The sequence below is a fragment of the Jaculus jaculus genome, chromosome 14 (assembly GCF_020740685.1).
Source record: "Jaculus jaculus isolate mJacJac1 chromosome 14, mJacJac1.mat.Y.cur, whole genome shotgun sequence".
In the NCBI taxonomy this organism is placed as follows: domain Eukaryota; kingdom Metazoa; phylum Chordata; class Mammalia; order Rodentia; family Dipodidae; genus Jaculus; species Jaculus jaculus.
Genome location: NC_059115.1, coordinates 42553965 through 42569440, shown reverse-complemented (window position 1 = coordinate 42569440; position 15476 = coordinate 42553965). Strand labels below are relative to the sequence as shown.

Here is a 15476-nt window from a genome sequence, read left to right as displayed (position 1 = left end):
CTAGAAGATTCTTTAGTATTCCTAAATTTAAATGAGGTGACTTGCTATATTTTGCCCTATATTGGAATTACCCATAGAGTTTACTAATGTCAGCATTTGTTAATACCATGTTAATTTCACACAATGACCTCTGGGAATTGCATGCAATTATCTTAGCTCACTATTGTACCTTTAAGAACTAGGTCAGTGCCAGTTATGCAGCAGTTGTTTTAAAAATTTATAAAATAAACACAAAAATAAATGAATGAATCACCCTCAACTTCTTTGCTCTTAAATTATCTGGCAGACTCAGGAAATGCAGCTAAGAGAAATATAAGTTAGTGTTCTATTTCCACACATTTCAGATGTACCTGTGAACCACATAGTCAGTTAAAATGGTTTATTTTAGTAATCTAAATCCTTACTTTTCTATATGAGACATAATTGACTACAACCAGATCTAAATTGTGCAAAAGATGTGAACGGACTATCCAGTATTTATCTAGTATTTGGGCAAGGACTGAGTTGCAGATCCCATGTTAAGCAGCATGAATTTTTAAGATTGAATGTTAAATAAATGATCAGACATGCAAGAAAACTTTGGTTGTAGAATTTGGGGCAAAAGAAAGCGGTTCACTTTGAGCTTTTAAATTGGCAGGTTTGTAGTATGGCTTTCTAGCTACTGTTGCTTTTCCCAGGCCATGCCCAGATGCTAAAGAAAGAAGCAAAATGCAGTCTGCACAGAGTCAAATGCCAGAGGCAGCGTTGTGTGCTGCAAAGGTTCAAGCCGGGTCAGAATAAAAATGATTACTAACCAGCCACCCATCTTGTAAAATCATATAGCAACCAGTCATTATGTATTGCCCTTTACAAATATTAAAAAATAAGTCAAAGTGTCAGCTACCAGACACAGCAAGTTTAGTGGTGCTTTATCGACAAGAACCATTGCAAGTAAGAAATGGCTGTGATATGCACTTCTGTTAATCAAAGCTTATGTTTCAACTCTATCTAATTATTGTGGTGATATGACCTGATGGTGATTTCAGAGCCCCTAAATACTCAGAGATTTTGTCATAAGAAAAAAGATTTCAGATGGCTCCTTGTTTTGGTGGTGTACTTGGATATATCCTGAGTTGGGGGCTATAGCAGATTCACTTTCATTTCTGATTTTTTCAATTTGTTTGGTTTAGCTTTATATTTAATAACAATTTTAAAATGGCATTATCTCCTTCCACCCCTGACTGTTCTCTAAGCCCCATAAAATCAACAGGATTTTGTACTTCAATATTCTGTTCCCCATGGTATTTTTATCTTCCTTAGACTTGTTTCTAAAGTGTTTAAGTTGATAATTGATGTTAAGAAGGTTTCAGGAGTCTAGACAGATGGCTTAGTGTTTAAGGACTTTGCCTGCAAAACCAAAGGATCCTGGTTCGATTCTCCAGAACCCGCATAAATTGGATGCACAAGGGGACACCCAAGTTCATTTGCAGTTGCTGGAGGCCCTGGCAAGCCCATTCTCTCTCTCTCTTCCCCTCTCCCTCTTTCTCTCTCTCTCAAATAAATAAATAAAATATATAAAAATAGAAAAAGTAAAAAAGGTTTCAGGTTCCTTCATTTTGTCTAGTCTTCCTAAATCTGTTTCCTCACCTGAAAGATAGAGAGGAATAAGAAAGTTATATTTGGGGCTGGAGAGATAGCTTAGCGGTTAAGCGCTTGCCTGTGAAGCCCAAGGACCCCGGTTCGAGGCTCGATTCACCAGGACCCACGTTAGCCAGATGCACAAGGGGGCACACACGTCTGGAGTTCGTTTGCAGTGGCTGGAAGCCCTGGCGTGCCAATTCTCTCTCTCTCTCTCTCTCTCTCTCTCTGTCTCTTTCTCTCTCCGGTACTCTCAAATAAATAAATAAAAATGAACAACAAAAAAATTTAAAAAAGAAAGTTATATTTGTATTTGATTTACAAACATATAATTGTACTGAAAGAATAAAAATTATATATACTTATTGGCATAAGTCTTATTAAAGTCAAGATTAATCTTATATAAGGATTGATTTCTTACCTTTGTTTTGCCATTAGGACAGAAGGCAGAAATTTTGGAGCTTGCCCTTTCCTCATCATTTTATCTGGAGAGGCTCACTGACTAGAACTCTCCCAACACCACAGGTGACTGCCTTATTATCCCATTTGTGTCCTCCTTTGTATTAATCATTATCTTTATTTATTGTAACTTAGTCAATTTTCCTATTTTCTGTCACCCTCATTGTTTGGGTATAAGCTCCATGGCAGTGTGGGCCATATTTTGCTTGTTCAATTACATACTACTGACACAACCAACGCCAAAGCCTGAAGGGTGTTAGTCAGCATTTGGTAAATGGGATGATTTGACATCAGATACCACATTTATAAAAGTAGGAAATTCCTTGAACCAGGCCTGTTATGAAGATGAGCTTCCTCCAAGATTGCATGACTATTGCAATTATATTCTTTTTTAAAATATCTACTCAAGATTTCTTTTCTTTATAACAGCAACAAGTAACTTTCCACATGATCAAAGGAAGTCATGTAAGCCTGCTATGGTGTTATAGTCTATTTTCCCAGTAAACAGAGGGTCAAGCAGGAGGATCAGGAATTCTATGCCAATGTGGGATAAGATAGGAAATGTTATACAGTTAGTACTATCTTTTGTGACTTTTCTGAAGAAATCAGTACCAGGCCCATAGTGTCTCAAATTTAGATAGATAGATAGATAGATAGATAGATAGATAGATAGATATAGATATATTATATATTATATAAATAACAAACAACAGCAAATAAACATTATATAATTTTGTAAAAGCATTGGTTAATTCATTTAAAAGCAAAATAAAAAAAAATTACAAAACTGTCGACTTCTAACAAGGGCTATGGAAATAAAATTCTTCAAAGATATATATTACCATAGTTTAATAAGAGTTATGTCACCACAAAACTAAAAATAATTTATTTGGATAAACATAGACACACACACTATATATATATATATGTTACCAGTATTATAGTTTTTCTTAACCAGTTAAAAAAAAAAAAAAAAAAAAAAAAAAAAAAAAAAAAAACACACTATATATATAATATTAAAACATTAATAGAGAACCAAAAGTGAAATATTATGTAAGATATATGCTATGGGGATTCTAAGTCAATATTACTTTCAATTGGATATTCTATTTTAATTATTTAATTCTAAAATGTATATCTTAAAAATATCTATCATAGCTTCTCTCAAAAATGTGTGAAATTAGGGCTGGAGAGAGATGGCTTAGCGGTTAAGCACTTGCCTGTGAAGCCTAAGGACCCCGGTTCGAGGCTCGGTTCCCCAGGTCCCACGTTAGCCAGATGCACAAGGTGGTGCACGCGTCTGGAGTTCGTTTGCAGAGGCTGGAAGCCCTGGTGCACCCATTCTCTCTCTCCCTCTCTCTGTCTTTCTCTGTGTCTGTCGCTCTCAAATAAATAAATAAATAAATAAATAATTTTTAAAAAATGTTTAAAAAAATGTGTGAAATCACATATAATTCATCAAGTTATTATATTTCTTTATTCTATAGGTCTACAACTAAATAACATTGATAATTTCACTCAGTCAACATAACCAGAGGAAGCGATTGAAGTCAATAAACTTATTTTGCATCTTATATACAGAAATTGTAGTTGATTGAATTTTTCACTTTATAATCTCTTACTCTGATAAAAAGTATTCTGAATATTAATTAGACTTTCTGATTGACTTCTTACACATTTGAAAAAGAAAATCAAATGTATATCTGGAGGGTCTTTTCTACTTTTGCTCCAATACTTTGAGCTTTCCACTCGGTTAATGCAATAGTTAAAATAACATTTCTCAATGCCTGATACATCAATTCAGTTGCATGTGTGTTTATATCTGCATAAAACTGCTGGGCTCCCCTGGCAGGTAATGCTGAAGAAGGACCAGGCCTGTTGTTTCTTCCCAAGGAGTTGAGGAGGAGGATGAGTGTCATCGACTCAGAACCTCTCCTAGTCACCAGAGAAAAACCACACTGAGTTAGTAGTCTTGGTAAAGCAGGAACTCGCTTTATTGTTACAGGCAGTTGCCTATAGAGTGTTGAGAATGAGGGTGGGGATTCTAGGATGGGGGGAGAGGTAAGGGCCAATAGCATACTGCAACTTTTGAGATGATTGGTTCTAAGCACATGTGGGTGGGAACTTTAACTTCCTATGCAGAAGTATCAGGCCAGAGGCCATTTGGTGCCCAACTGAGTCATAGCTGGCTGGAGGCAGATCACCAAACTTTAGCTAGGCTCAGGAAGTTCCACTAGACCTCACGCCTGGGCCTTTCAAGGCCCAACATCTCCCCCTTTTGTTTCTGTAAGAGCATTAGTCACCATGGCCCCTGTCTTAGGTTGTCCCTCTCTTGGGATCTTACCCATCACTGAGTACCAGGTGTTTAGCTCACTGAGAACCCACTCCAGGGATTGTCTTAGGTTGTCTCATTCAGTCTTAGATCTTACTCATCATTGGACACATGGAGGGCAGAGGAGGTGGCAGTGGGTCATTTGAGGAACTTAATTCCTGAGTTGTCAGCCTGTGATAATGTATCTCAACCTGATGTAATTTTATTGTCTATAGCCGCTGGTAAATGAATTGTGTAATTTTGTTAATTACATAAGGCCTGACAGTGAGGAGAAGGAAAAGGGGAAAAGGAGAAGGAGGGGCCCAAGTAGAGGGAGGAGGTAGGGTAAGCCATGCAAGCCTGTCTTCAGAGGGTTGTCTTGGAGGTCCCACCATCTCCTCTGCAGGTCCTCTTGAAGCCTTTTGATCTTGTCCTGAATGATTCCCAATCTATTGGTGTAGAAACAGCATTTTTCCCATAAAAACAAGCATATGCCTCCCTTTTTGGCCATTAATAGGTCTAGTCCCCTCCTGTTTTGTAGGACTACCTCAGCCAGGGAATCTAGCTTCCAGGAATAATATCTACATCTGGGATTAAGGTGGCTGGGGCAAAAGGCCCATCCAATTGGTGGGCAGAATGTCATAAGCCATCCCACCTCCACAAACATAAACCATTCCAGAAGGCAGGCAGCATTGAGCTCTGGGCTCAGTTGTGGTAAAAGTACAGAAGGAAGGATGAATGTATCTCACACATATACTGGAATTATTAGGGGAAGGTGGGGCCCAAATGCCCAGAGGAAACATTGGGAAAAGCTGGATGGGGATGGGGAAGGTGGCTGAGCAATGTTTTAAAGTCATATGGGCAACTGTACTGCAAGCAGCTGGGGAGGCCCCAATTGGAGGCAAAGCCAGCAATCCTCTGCAAGGGAGGGAATTGTTTGGTTTAGCAGGGTGAAGACCATTTTAGGAATAGTTCTCAGGGGTGGGACACTCCCTGGAGAAGTAATTGTCAGTGTCCCCTTGTTGGGACAAATATTAAAGGTCTTTCACTGGTACACAAATGGTCTTTTTTCATCTTGAGGGAAGACACATCCAAACCCTCTTCCTGCTGTGAGGAGTGTGTCTGGTCCTCTCCAGGCCCCAGTCAATGGGTCCCTCATCTTACCCAGATAGAACTGTAGGTAATAGATGAGGACCAATGTTTTTGAAAAGGGGATAATTGTTTATTTTATTTAGAAAAGTTTAAAATATTTAGGTTAAATAATGCCATTTTTAGTTGGTTGTGTGGGAGTAATAATTCCCCCTTTTGTTTTTGTAATTGAGACTTGAGAGTCTGATTATCCTATGTTTAAAATTTTAGTTGTACTAGAGTAGTATAAGTTTTATATATGAGGTATAGAAAGTAGACATATCTCATATTTTAAATATCTAATACTTATAAATATCTCACATTTTAAATATAACATTTATAAACACAGGCAAAACCTGTCACCAGTCTTGAAAACAGTACCAATTGATTTATAGACTAATTCATTTAACCTAGAAGTTTTTAGCACCTGTGTTTGAAAACATCTCTGATTAGTTTAGATACCTGTGTTGGTACAAATTACCCAGAGAACATTAGAAACAGAACCATATAGTTAAATATTTTTTTTAAACAAAAACAGATAGTTAAATTTTGATATGACCCTTGATAAATCTTTTTGAAATTAAAAAAAAAAACATTATTTGACAGCCCATAATTTTGGCTTAAGCTTGGTAGTTATTGATTTTATGTACCACAGAAACTTTTATTAACATAAAACAATTTTATGTTTTACCATTTAACTAAATTTGATAAAGCTTAAGCAAGCTATCCTAACATATCCCAGGAAGATGAAAGTTATCATTACTAAAATTAAACCACTTAAACCTAAGTGATTAAACCTAGTTATGACCATTCAATAGAATTATCATACATAAGACAGAAGCTATTTTTAAAGTTACAATGTATTTAGGTATGAGTACTTCACCTTTGGAAAATGACCACTTCTACATGAGCCTTTATCTTAAGAATAGTTAAAACCTTAATGAAAACAGGAACTATTGCAGTCTGGTTCACATTGCTGGTAGAAATCACCCAACCAAGAGTAGCTTCTGGGAAAAAGAGATTTATTTTGGCTTACAGGCTCCAGGGGGAAGCACCACAATGGCAGGGGAAAATGATGGCATGAGCAGAGGGTGGACATCACCCCCTGGCCAACAGAAGGTGGACCACAGCAACAGAAGGGTGTGCCAAACACTGGCAAGGGGAAACTGGCTATAAAGCCCTTAAGCCCGCCCCCAACAATACACTCCCTCCAGGAGGCATTAATTCCCAAATATCCATCAGCTGGGAACCTAGCATTCAGAACACCTGTTTATGGGGGACACCTGAATCAAACCACCACATTCTGCCCCTGGCCCCCATAAACTGATAATCATACATGATGTAAAATGCAATGCATTCAATCTGACTTTAAAAGTCCCCATAGTTTTTATCAATCCCAAAGATGTTCATACATCCCCATAGTTCAAGATCTTTTAACTGAGCCATAATACCAAAAAATAACCTCAAAAAACCCATAATGGCACAGAATAAAAACTCACACTGCAAAAGATGGCATTGCGCATAGCAAAGAAACATTCAACCAATACAAGATTTAAAACAACCAGGGCAAACATCAAACTCTGTAGCTTCAAGTCCAGCAACTCTAGCCAGTGACAAATCTTCAAGTCTGATAATTCTAACCAGCAACTAGTCTCTGGCATTCCAATTCCGCCCCTCCAGCTAGGCTACTCACAGTCCTGGGAAACTTCATCGGGGCCGGCAGCACCTCGGCAGCCATCTCATGGTCCCACGGTTCATCTTCATGACCACATGGGGTCTCTATGCAGGCAACCAGCAAACCCGCTTCACACTGCCATGGCCATTTCCAAAACACAAGACTGCATTGCAAACTCAATGACCCTCTTTCCAGCATTTCTCATACTCCACAATACCAGGTAGGGTGCCAATTTGTTAATCCAGGGGGGAATAAAGCAGACTTTGAAGAACAGGACTCCTTGAGCACACAGGCCCCTTCAAAAGAGTCTACATTTTTCTTGTTGCCCCAGCACAGGTCAGCTAGCCCAGTCTCAAAGGTTATAATCTATCAGTTGCAGCTGAACAGGCAACAGTTCACCCAAAGATTTTTCTTTCTGTGCCATATCCCTCTACTCACACCAGTTCATTTCTACGCAAAGCAACCCTGCACAACTTCTCAGGACACGGGCATAAGAGCAAGCTTCTCACATAAACTGCTAGCCCAGTCCAAGCAAAGCTCTTTCTCGCCCTCATAAGCTAAACCTCACAGTCCATAGTTCTTACTGCATTCGGGTCTTGCAGCTCAGACCACAATAGTCCATCAGGCTGTACTTACAGCACTGCAAGGCATCTCTTAGGCCAAGATTTCAACTCCTTCCACATTCCTCTTGAAAATAAGCTCCAAAAGGTTAATGCCATACAATCAGGTGTCCAGCAGCAATCCCACTCCTTGGCACCACTTTACTGTTGCAGTCCGGTTCTCATTGCTGGTAGAAATCACCCCACCAAGAGTAGCTTCTGGGAAAAAGAGATTTATTTTTGGCTTACAGGCTCAAGGGGGAAGCTCCACGATGGCAGTGGAAAACGATGGCATGAGCAGAGGGTGGACATCACCCCCTGGCCAACAGAAGGTGGACCACAGCAACAGGATGGTGTGCCAAACACTGGCATGGGGAAACTGGCTATAAAGCCCTTAAGCCTGCCCCCCAACAATACACTCCCTCCAGGAGGCATTAATTCCCAAATATCCATCAGCTGGGAACCTAGCATTCAGAACACCTGTTTATGGGGGACACCTGAATCAAACCACCACAGTTTACTGAGAGCGTCTTAAAGCCAGTTTTATAACCTTTAAATCATAACAAATTAGCATTAGTGACCTGTTAATGAGTGAGGTTTTCTCATAAGACTCAGTTTCTCCATTGATTAAAACCTTGATATCAGGTAAACATTAGTTTTAATCCAATTAAATGTTTTCATGAAGGGGATCTTCCCCTGATATACACATTATGTAAGTCTGATGCTTATCTTATGTAATGAGTTTGTAACATGGTCAAATACCTTGACTCAGTTGACCTATTTAACATTTTGTCTAGTGAGAAATTTTATCTAACAAATGTGACTTTGGGTGTTTAAAAGAGAAGAACTAAAGAGAACCACAGTTATATGTTGTACTTTTTTTTTTTTTTTTTTTTGTCGGAAACAATTGGCCCTTTTGTCTCTAGTCAGAGTCTGGGGAACAAATGGCTTAAACTTGTATGGGATCTGAGATTAAGGGGGTTTTATCCATTTTTTTCAGAGTCCAGCTTTCCATGAATTTAAGTAGCATATGTTGGAAAGCAATAGAAAAATGAAATTACAGAGCAGAGAGATAAGTATCCTGACATTTCTTATCCTATTCTGAAGTTGCTTGTTTTTACATAGCAAATTTACCCATTTGCAAAACACAAGGTGATATACTCTTGTCTATGTTTAACCTGGTTAAACCTCCAATTACATCTGTGCTTATGACTTTGTGACCCACCTAGCATAGGCATCACCTGTGTCTAATGTAAGATGAACTTAGATTAAGATTATGTCCCTATATAAAACTTTTAGAGTATCCATAAGAGTCTGTAAACAGTTGAAAAATCTCTAACTTTCATCATGGCATTTAGGTTTAGCCTGAAAATTCTTTCCTACATACGCACATCAGTCCATTACAAATTTAACCTTGATCAAACTCTCTGGGCCTGGGCATCAGGACACAGCTAGCCCTTGTGCCAGTAGCCCAGTTCCAACAAATTCCTCTGTTGTCTTTCCTTCCCCTTAGAAAGCTCATAAGCCTCGAAGTTCAATGCTGTCTACACTTAGCATTCTCAGATTCTCATCAGAATAGTTCATAAAATTTGGCTTACCACTCCAGAAGACACCTTCAGTTGTAAGCACCAAGTTCATGCCTATTCCTTCAAAACAAAGGTTACAAACGATCAACATTCACATGGTCAGGTTCATCTCAGTCCACTCCTTGGTACCAAGTTCTGTATCAGACAGCTTCAGGTTTACTGAGATGAACTTTCAGACCAGGTGCAGTTATGGAAGAAGGGATATTTATTGAAGCTTACAGATCCGGGGGAAGTTCCATAATGGCAGAAAAATCTGGCCTGCCTCCACAGGCCCAAGCAGAGAAAGAGAGGGAAGCACAAGCCTAAAGGTCAAAAGCAACACAGTGTGTCCTCTAGGGATATATGACCCATTTAGAAATACAAAAGCTACAGATGCAGCTTGCTGGGACTAAAGGTGAAAGGAAACGACTAAAGGTGAAAGGAAACAGAATGAAGAGATGTTGATAAGCAAGTACAGGTTATAGAAACAAAGTTTAGCCCATTAAATATGAAGACTACCTCATAACTTATGAGGGTACACTCATCCGCACATGTACACCGACTGACTTCCTCAACGAGAATGCCTCACATGGGGCATTAGTCTGCCAGGTTCCCAGAGCCCCATGTTAGGAGCCATATGCCAGGCTCCCCCCAGCAGGTATTGCTGAGGAGGGACCAGGCCTACTGGTTCCTCCCAAGGGGTTGAGGAGGAGGATGAGTGTCATCGGCTCAGAACCTCTCCTAGTCACCAGAGAAAAACCACACTGAGTTGGGAGTCTTGTTAAAGCAGGAACTCACTTTATTGTTACAGGCAGTTGCCTAAATAGTGTTGAGAACAAGGGTGAGGATTTCAGGATGGGGGGAGAGGTAAGGGCCAATAGCATACCATGACTTTTGAGATGATTGGTTCTAAGTGTGCACGAGCAGGAACTCTAACTTCCTATGCAGAAGAAGCAGGCCAGATGCCATTTGGCACACTGCTGAGTCATAGCTGGCCAGAGGCAGCTTGCCAAACTTTAGCTAGGTTCAGGAAGTTCCACTAGGCCTCATGCCCGGTCCTTTCAAGGCCCAACATAAAACCAATATTCTTCAAGGAGAAAAAAGTAAACCCTGCAAGTGAAATAAAGCAAATAATATGACCTTAAACTACAGTGACCACAGCCTTCATGGTCTCACTTTTTGCCAAAAAAGAATGGCTCTCTTGAAGAATTATTCTAAATTAAGTATATACCAGCTAGAATATAATTGATTTTGTAAATCTACTTCAAGCTCACTTTGAACTGATTCCATCTATTCATTTGTAAAGTTTTAAGGAAAAAAAAAAAAGTGATTCTGGCTCCTTTATTTTAATGATTGAAATTGCTCTTTCACTACACAACAGTCATCACAGAATACAATTTGTAACTTTCCTGTGTTCCATCAGTATGGTTTAAGCTCATACTTCATGATATCTGCTTTATTGTCTTAATTTTCACATGTAAGGACTCTGAAATTACAAGGGCGACATGTGAGGAAATGATAAATGGGGAACTCATCTCCACCTGTGCCACTCCAATATATGGGGACAGCCAAATGTTTCATTGTCTTGAGATCAGCCTATTTAATGCATGTTCTAGATTATTTGGAGATCATCTCTACTATATAATTTGTTAGATAAAAACCTTATACTTCAGGAAGCAAATTACATTCCTAATGCCATACACAATAATCTAGATAGGTCCTGTGACCAAAGCTCAAGTATATTCATGAATGATTATCATACTAGAATCCTGGGCAATAGGGCTACTGAGTGTACGTTCAAAGCACTGTGGTGATTTCAAGGAGATAATAATATCTTTTCAAGTGTCATCAGCTTTCTGGAGATACATATGCTTATACCCAATCAACATGCTTGTATAAGCTTTTTGTTTCAAAAATTTTTCACCAAGTAAATAACACTAGAACTTCTGATTTTCCCTTTAGCTATCCAAATATACTCATTTTATAAGTGGAAAGCTTTTTGAATATTTTTAAGTTTCAAAAAGCTAGTTAGAGAGCTAACTTTTCACTTTTTTATCTCATCTTTTTTGTAATGTTGGAACATCTAGATATATGAAAAATATACATATGGAATTTATGTAATTGTATGTAAGTCAAAATGATTTAAATATATTCTAAGAAGTAAATTATTATTATACTAATTTAGCAAATGCTATTCTTGGGAAGCCTTTAAGGAAAAATGGATTTGTTTAAAATGAAAGATATGGAATATCATCAGACTTAAGAGATATTTCTAGTCTATTGTTGTAGAACTGTGATGTTAGAGTGTGTCCATGGTATCTATCTAAAAGCGTGATTGTGGAGGATTCCAAAATTATGAAATTTTTTAAAATTTAATTTATTAGTTTTCTTTTCAGCAAATACAGGCAGTTTAGTACCATTGTTTAGGCTCATCTATGATCTACCCCCTCCCATTGGACCCTCCTTATTGATATAAATGGGTCGTGCATTGTGCAGTTAGCCCACAGTTATTGGTATGATAAATGTCTCTGCAAATCATGACCCAACATGTGACTCTGACATTCTTTCCGCCCCCTCTTCCGCAAAATTTCCCTGAGCCATGTTGGGTTCATTTTTGGTCTGCTTCAGTGCTGAAGTGTTGGGGACCTCTGAGGCTCTGGCTCTCTGATTTGGTAGGAGTTGATTTTTCTCTGTGTTGGTCTCCTTCCCCTTTGTGCTGGTATCCAGTTCACAGGAAAACCTCACCCTTACTTGTTTCGCCAATTGTCCTTAGTTTCAGTTGGGCCCCTTTTAAGGTATGTTGGGGCAGCTCTCTCCTTAGGATCTGCATCTATCTGAAAAAGAGAAGCAGATGCTCCAACAGAGAGTAAGTTAGCACCCAGAAAATTGAGATAACACTTACTTTTTTGATAGAGAGTTTGATAGGTGTAGGCCCTCTTGTACCCCATGATTGATGGTAGCTTGATATTGGAGAGTGGGCTTGTGTTTGGGTATGGTTATGACTTGTTTCCCAGCTCCAGCTATGGGTCTCGTACCACTGAGGGGATCAGTTAGCCAAATCAAGAGCAGTTGGTTCCTCACCATGGCTGTGTGCCACTATTGCACTTGTGTGGGCATTACATCATGTTATTTGTTGCTAATTAGGTTAGACAATGAGTTGCTTGGACAGATATTGGTCATTTCCCCCAGTTGCCCATGTAGCACCTTCTGGCACTAGACACGCTGACTGTCTGGGGACTGACTCTTTACTGGCTTCCAGCCATTCCATTCCATTTTACATGTCAGCTGTGTATGGAGTCTTCAGCAATAGGGTCTTACCACTGGCCTTTGGTGGGTCATCAAGTACTCTGACAGAAGTCTGTCATTGTTTTGGGAATCCTTGTAGGTTTCTCTGATCAAAACCTCATTGTGGATGGTAGCCCCAAGCTGGAAGTGGGGGTTACAGGTCAGTGCCCACTAAGAAATTGAGGAAAAACATAACTAATATACAACAGTTAGAGAGGAGAGAGATAGAGGGGAGAGGGGAAGAGGGAGGAAGGGAAGTTGTAGAAGATTTAGGTTAGTCTTGATCCTACCCTCTTATGGAAAATTTTTTTATGCTTCAGTTATGGTGTTCTATCTTCCCAACTTCTCTAGATTTATCTTTATTAAAACTAAGAAATGCATCAAGGTAAATTTTCATTCCCAGGGACATGAAGAAATCGAGTCTCTTAATTTAGACAACCACCATAAGAAAAACCAAATGTGATTCATGCCTTTAATCCTAGCCCTAAGGAAGCTGAGACAGGAGGGTCATTTATTCCTTGCCATACCCTGGTAAATAATGAGTTCAAAGCCCCCTTTAGCTGCCTAGTGAGTTTTTTCAATAAGCCCTTCCACTAAAAAAAAATGTTGCAGATGACATAGAAGATGCAAATGTGCTCTGTGTTCATGATGGAAGACCTTGGTTGGAGAAAATGTTAGATTATTTTTTGTATAAAAACTTCCTAGTGTTTTCCCTAATAGAAATAAACATTCAGCATAAAAATTTGCATTTTTAATAAAATGTGAATAGTAATATTCTTATTTGTAGGTTGAAATTTAATTAAACATATGAATATGAAATTTATTCAAACATATAAATCCTATATACATATGTTTTGTTTGACCAAAGTATATTTACAGTGATAATGTTTTGATATATAGTATTTCCTGTGTGATAACTACATGGAGTTACATGATGTTAATTTACATAAATTGCTTTTAGGTATAACTTTCTGTATATTAATACTTATTGATTTAATGCTGTATATTATACCTTTGAGATCTTATTATACTAGGGAACTGCTAATTTGTATAAACTAACTTTTTTGATTTATAACTTATTAAGTGTATGTATACACACATATACATACGTACACACACATATAGTCTGTTCATGTGGAGTTTTAAAATAGTTTAGCCATTTTTAGTGGGTTGTGTATTCAAATTCTTGTCTCCTCTATCTTCTTGATTTAATGAAAAAAATCAATTTCAAATAAGAAAATTTATTAGTAGCAATAAGCAGAGTTTTGCAGTACTAAAACCCTTTTTAAAATGGAATCTGAATTAATGACAAAGTCTATGTCTAACCCTATGTCTAGTACTTGATAGTAGGCTGACAGTTACAGCAAGTATTGCTCTTACCTGCTACAGATTACTACTATATCTGCTTTACTGCTTGCTAGTACCCCCAAGATCAAACTGAAGACTATATGAGGAAACTATTTCTGGCTGACAGCTGCTTTTTGACTTTGGAAGCACAGAGTAAAACAAAATGTTTTAAGACTTCATAATTCCCCAAGCATTCCTCAATCAACAGGAGACTTGGAATCCACAAACAACCATCTTCCTAGCCTGGTCACTAAGATAACTGTTCATCTTTCTGTACTGCCTCTTGTTGATCCCTGAGGAACTAAATCCACAGCATCACAGAGAACTGTTGTGATAACCTGTATATGGCCTTCTCTGAGTGACCTACTGAATCTGCGAACTATATCCTTCACATTCAACCCTGTTGCAGTTTATTTGAGAGGGGCATCTTCAATCAAAACAATAATGCTTTGTGTATGAATTACCTAGGTTGGTGTGCTGACATGTGTACATATCTATGTCACCCTCTGCTCTTCCACTTCAACGGAGAAATCATTTAATTTCTTCTCTAAACATCATATAACTACCATTACAGAGAAAGCTCAGCTAATGGTCAGAGGATGTGAATTACTTGCTTTTAAATATGGGACCTAATATTCTCTAGAAATTCTTTGAACCTAAATAATAAACTAAAACCATTGCATGCAGGAGGGTGACCTCTGACTTGGCGATGTTCCACAAAGTTCACTTCTGCTGTTGGTTGCTCTACCTCCTGTGTTAGAAGTAGCTGACATTCTGGTCATGTGACTGCTCTACCTGCCAATGTGAGTCTACAGAGAGCAATGAACACCATACTCTGTAACCTAGAAATGCATCACATGAGCTAGTAGATACGGTGTGAATTATTAATGAGTGGTAACATGAAGTCATGTTTTATCCTCAGTTCTACCCTGGGATGTAGAATGCACAAAGGGAGGTTCTCATAGATGCCAGCAAGCTCCCCCAGGAAGAATTAGTCTGTAACTGTCTAATTCAAAGGCTGCTTAGGGTCTTTTTATTCTGCTTAAGTTAATGGGACTATGAGTGTGCAATGAAGGGAGATTGGCCCCCAAAGACAGGGAAGCAAATTAAACCCTTATTTTGATTTGAATTGGGAGTGAGTAAAGTGCTCACTGTTCTGTAAACATCAAGGAAGTTCACATGCAAGAATGGATGGAGACTTATTTCTCTGTGTGACAAGGGAGACCCCAGAGCAGTTAGCACCTGGGAACCTTCAGGGAAAGAACTGAGACAGAGGTGGCATTCATCATGCTTAGGTATTATGGAGATTTTTAGTAAATGCTGTATCAATGTAGTTAAATCTTCCAAGAACCAATAAAAAATGCCCTTCGCCTTTTCTCCCCTGTATTACAAGCAGTTGCTATTCATCTTGTTATGGATATCTTGAAAATAGTCAAATACTTAGAGTGCCTGAGGGATGAAAACTTCGAAGCGAAAATCTAACTGTATAT

At 38.6% G+C, this 15476-nt stretch overlaps 1 protein-coding gene across 1 annotated transcript in view; it reads left to right on the top strand.

Moving 5' to 3' along the window:
- Positions 1 to 15476, top strand: part of LOC101610386 (contactin-6) — a 366424-nt gene that overhangs the window by 34760 nt on the left and 316188 nt on the right. The window contains 1 exon segment of the mRNA XM_045134210.1: positions 2056 to 2142. The gene's annotated coding sequence lies outside the window, so the exon portion shown is untranslated.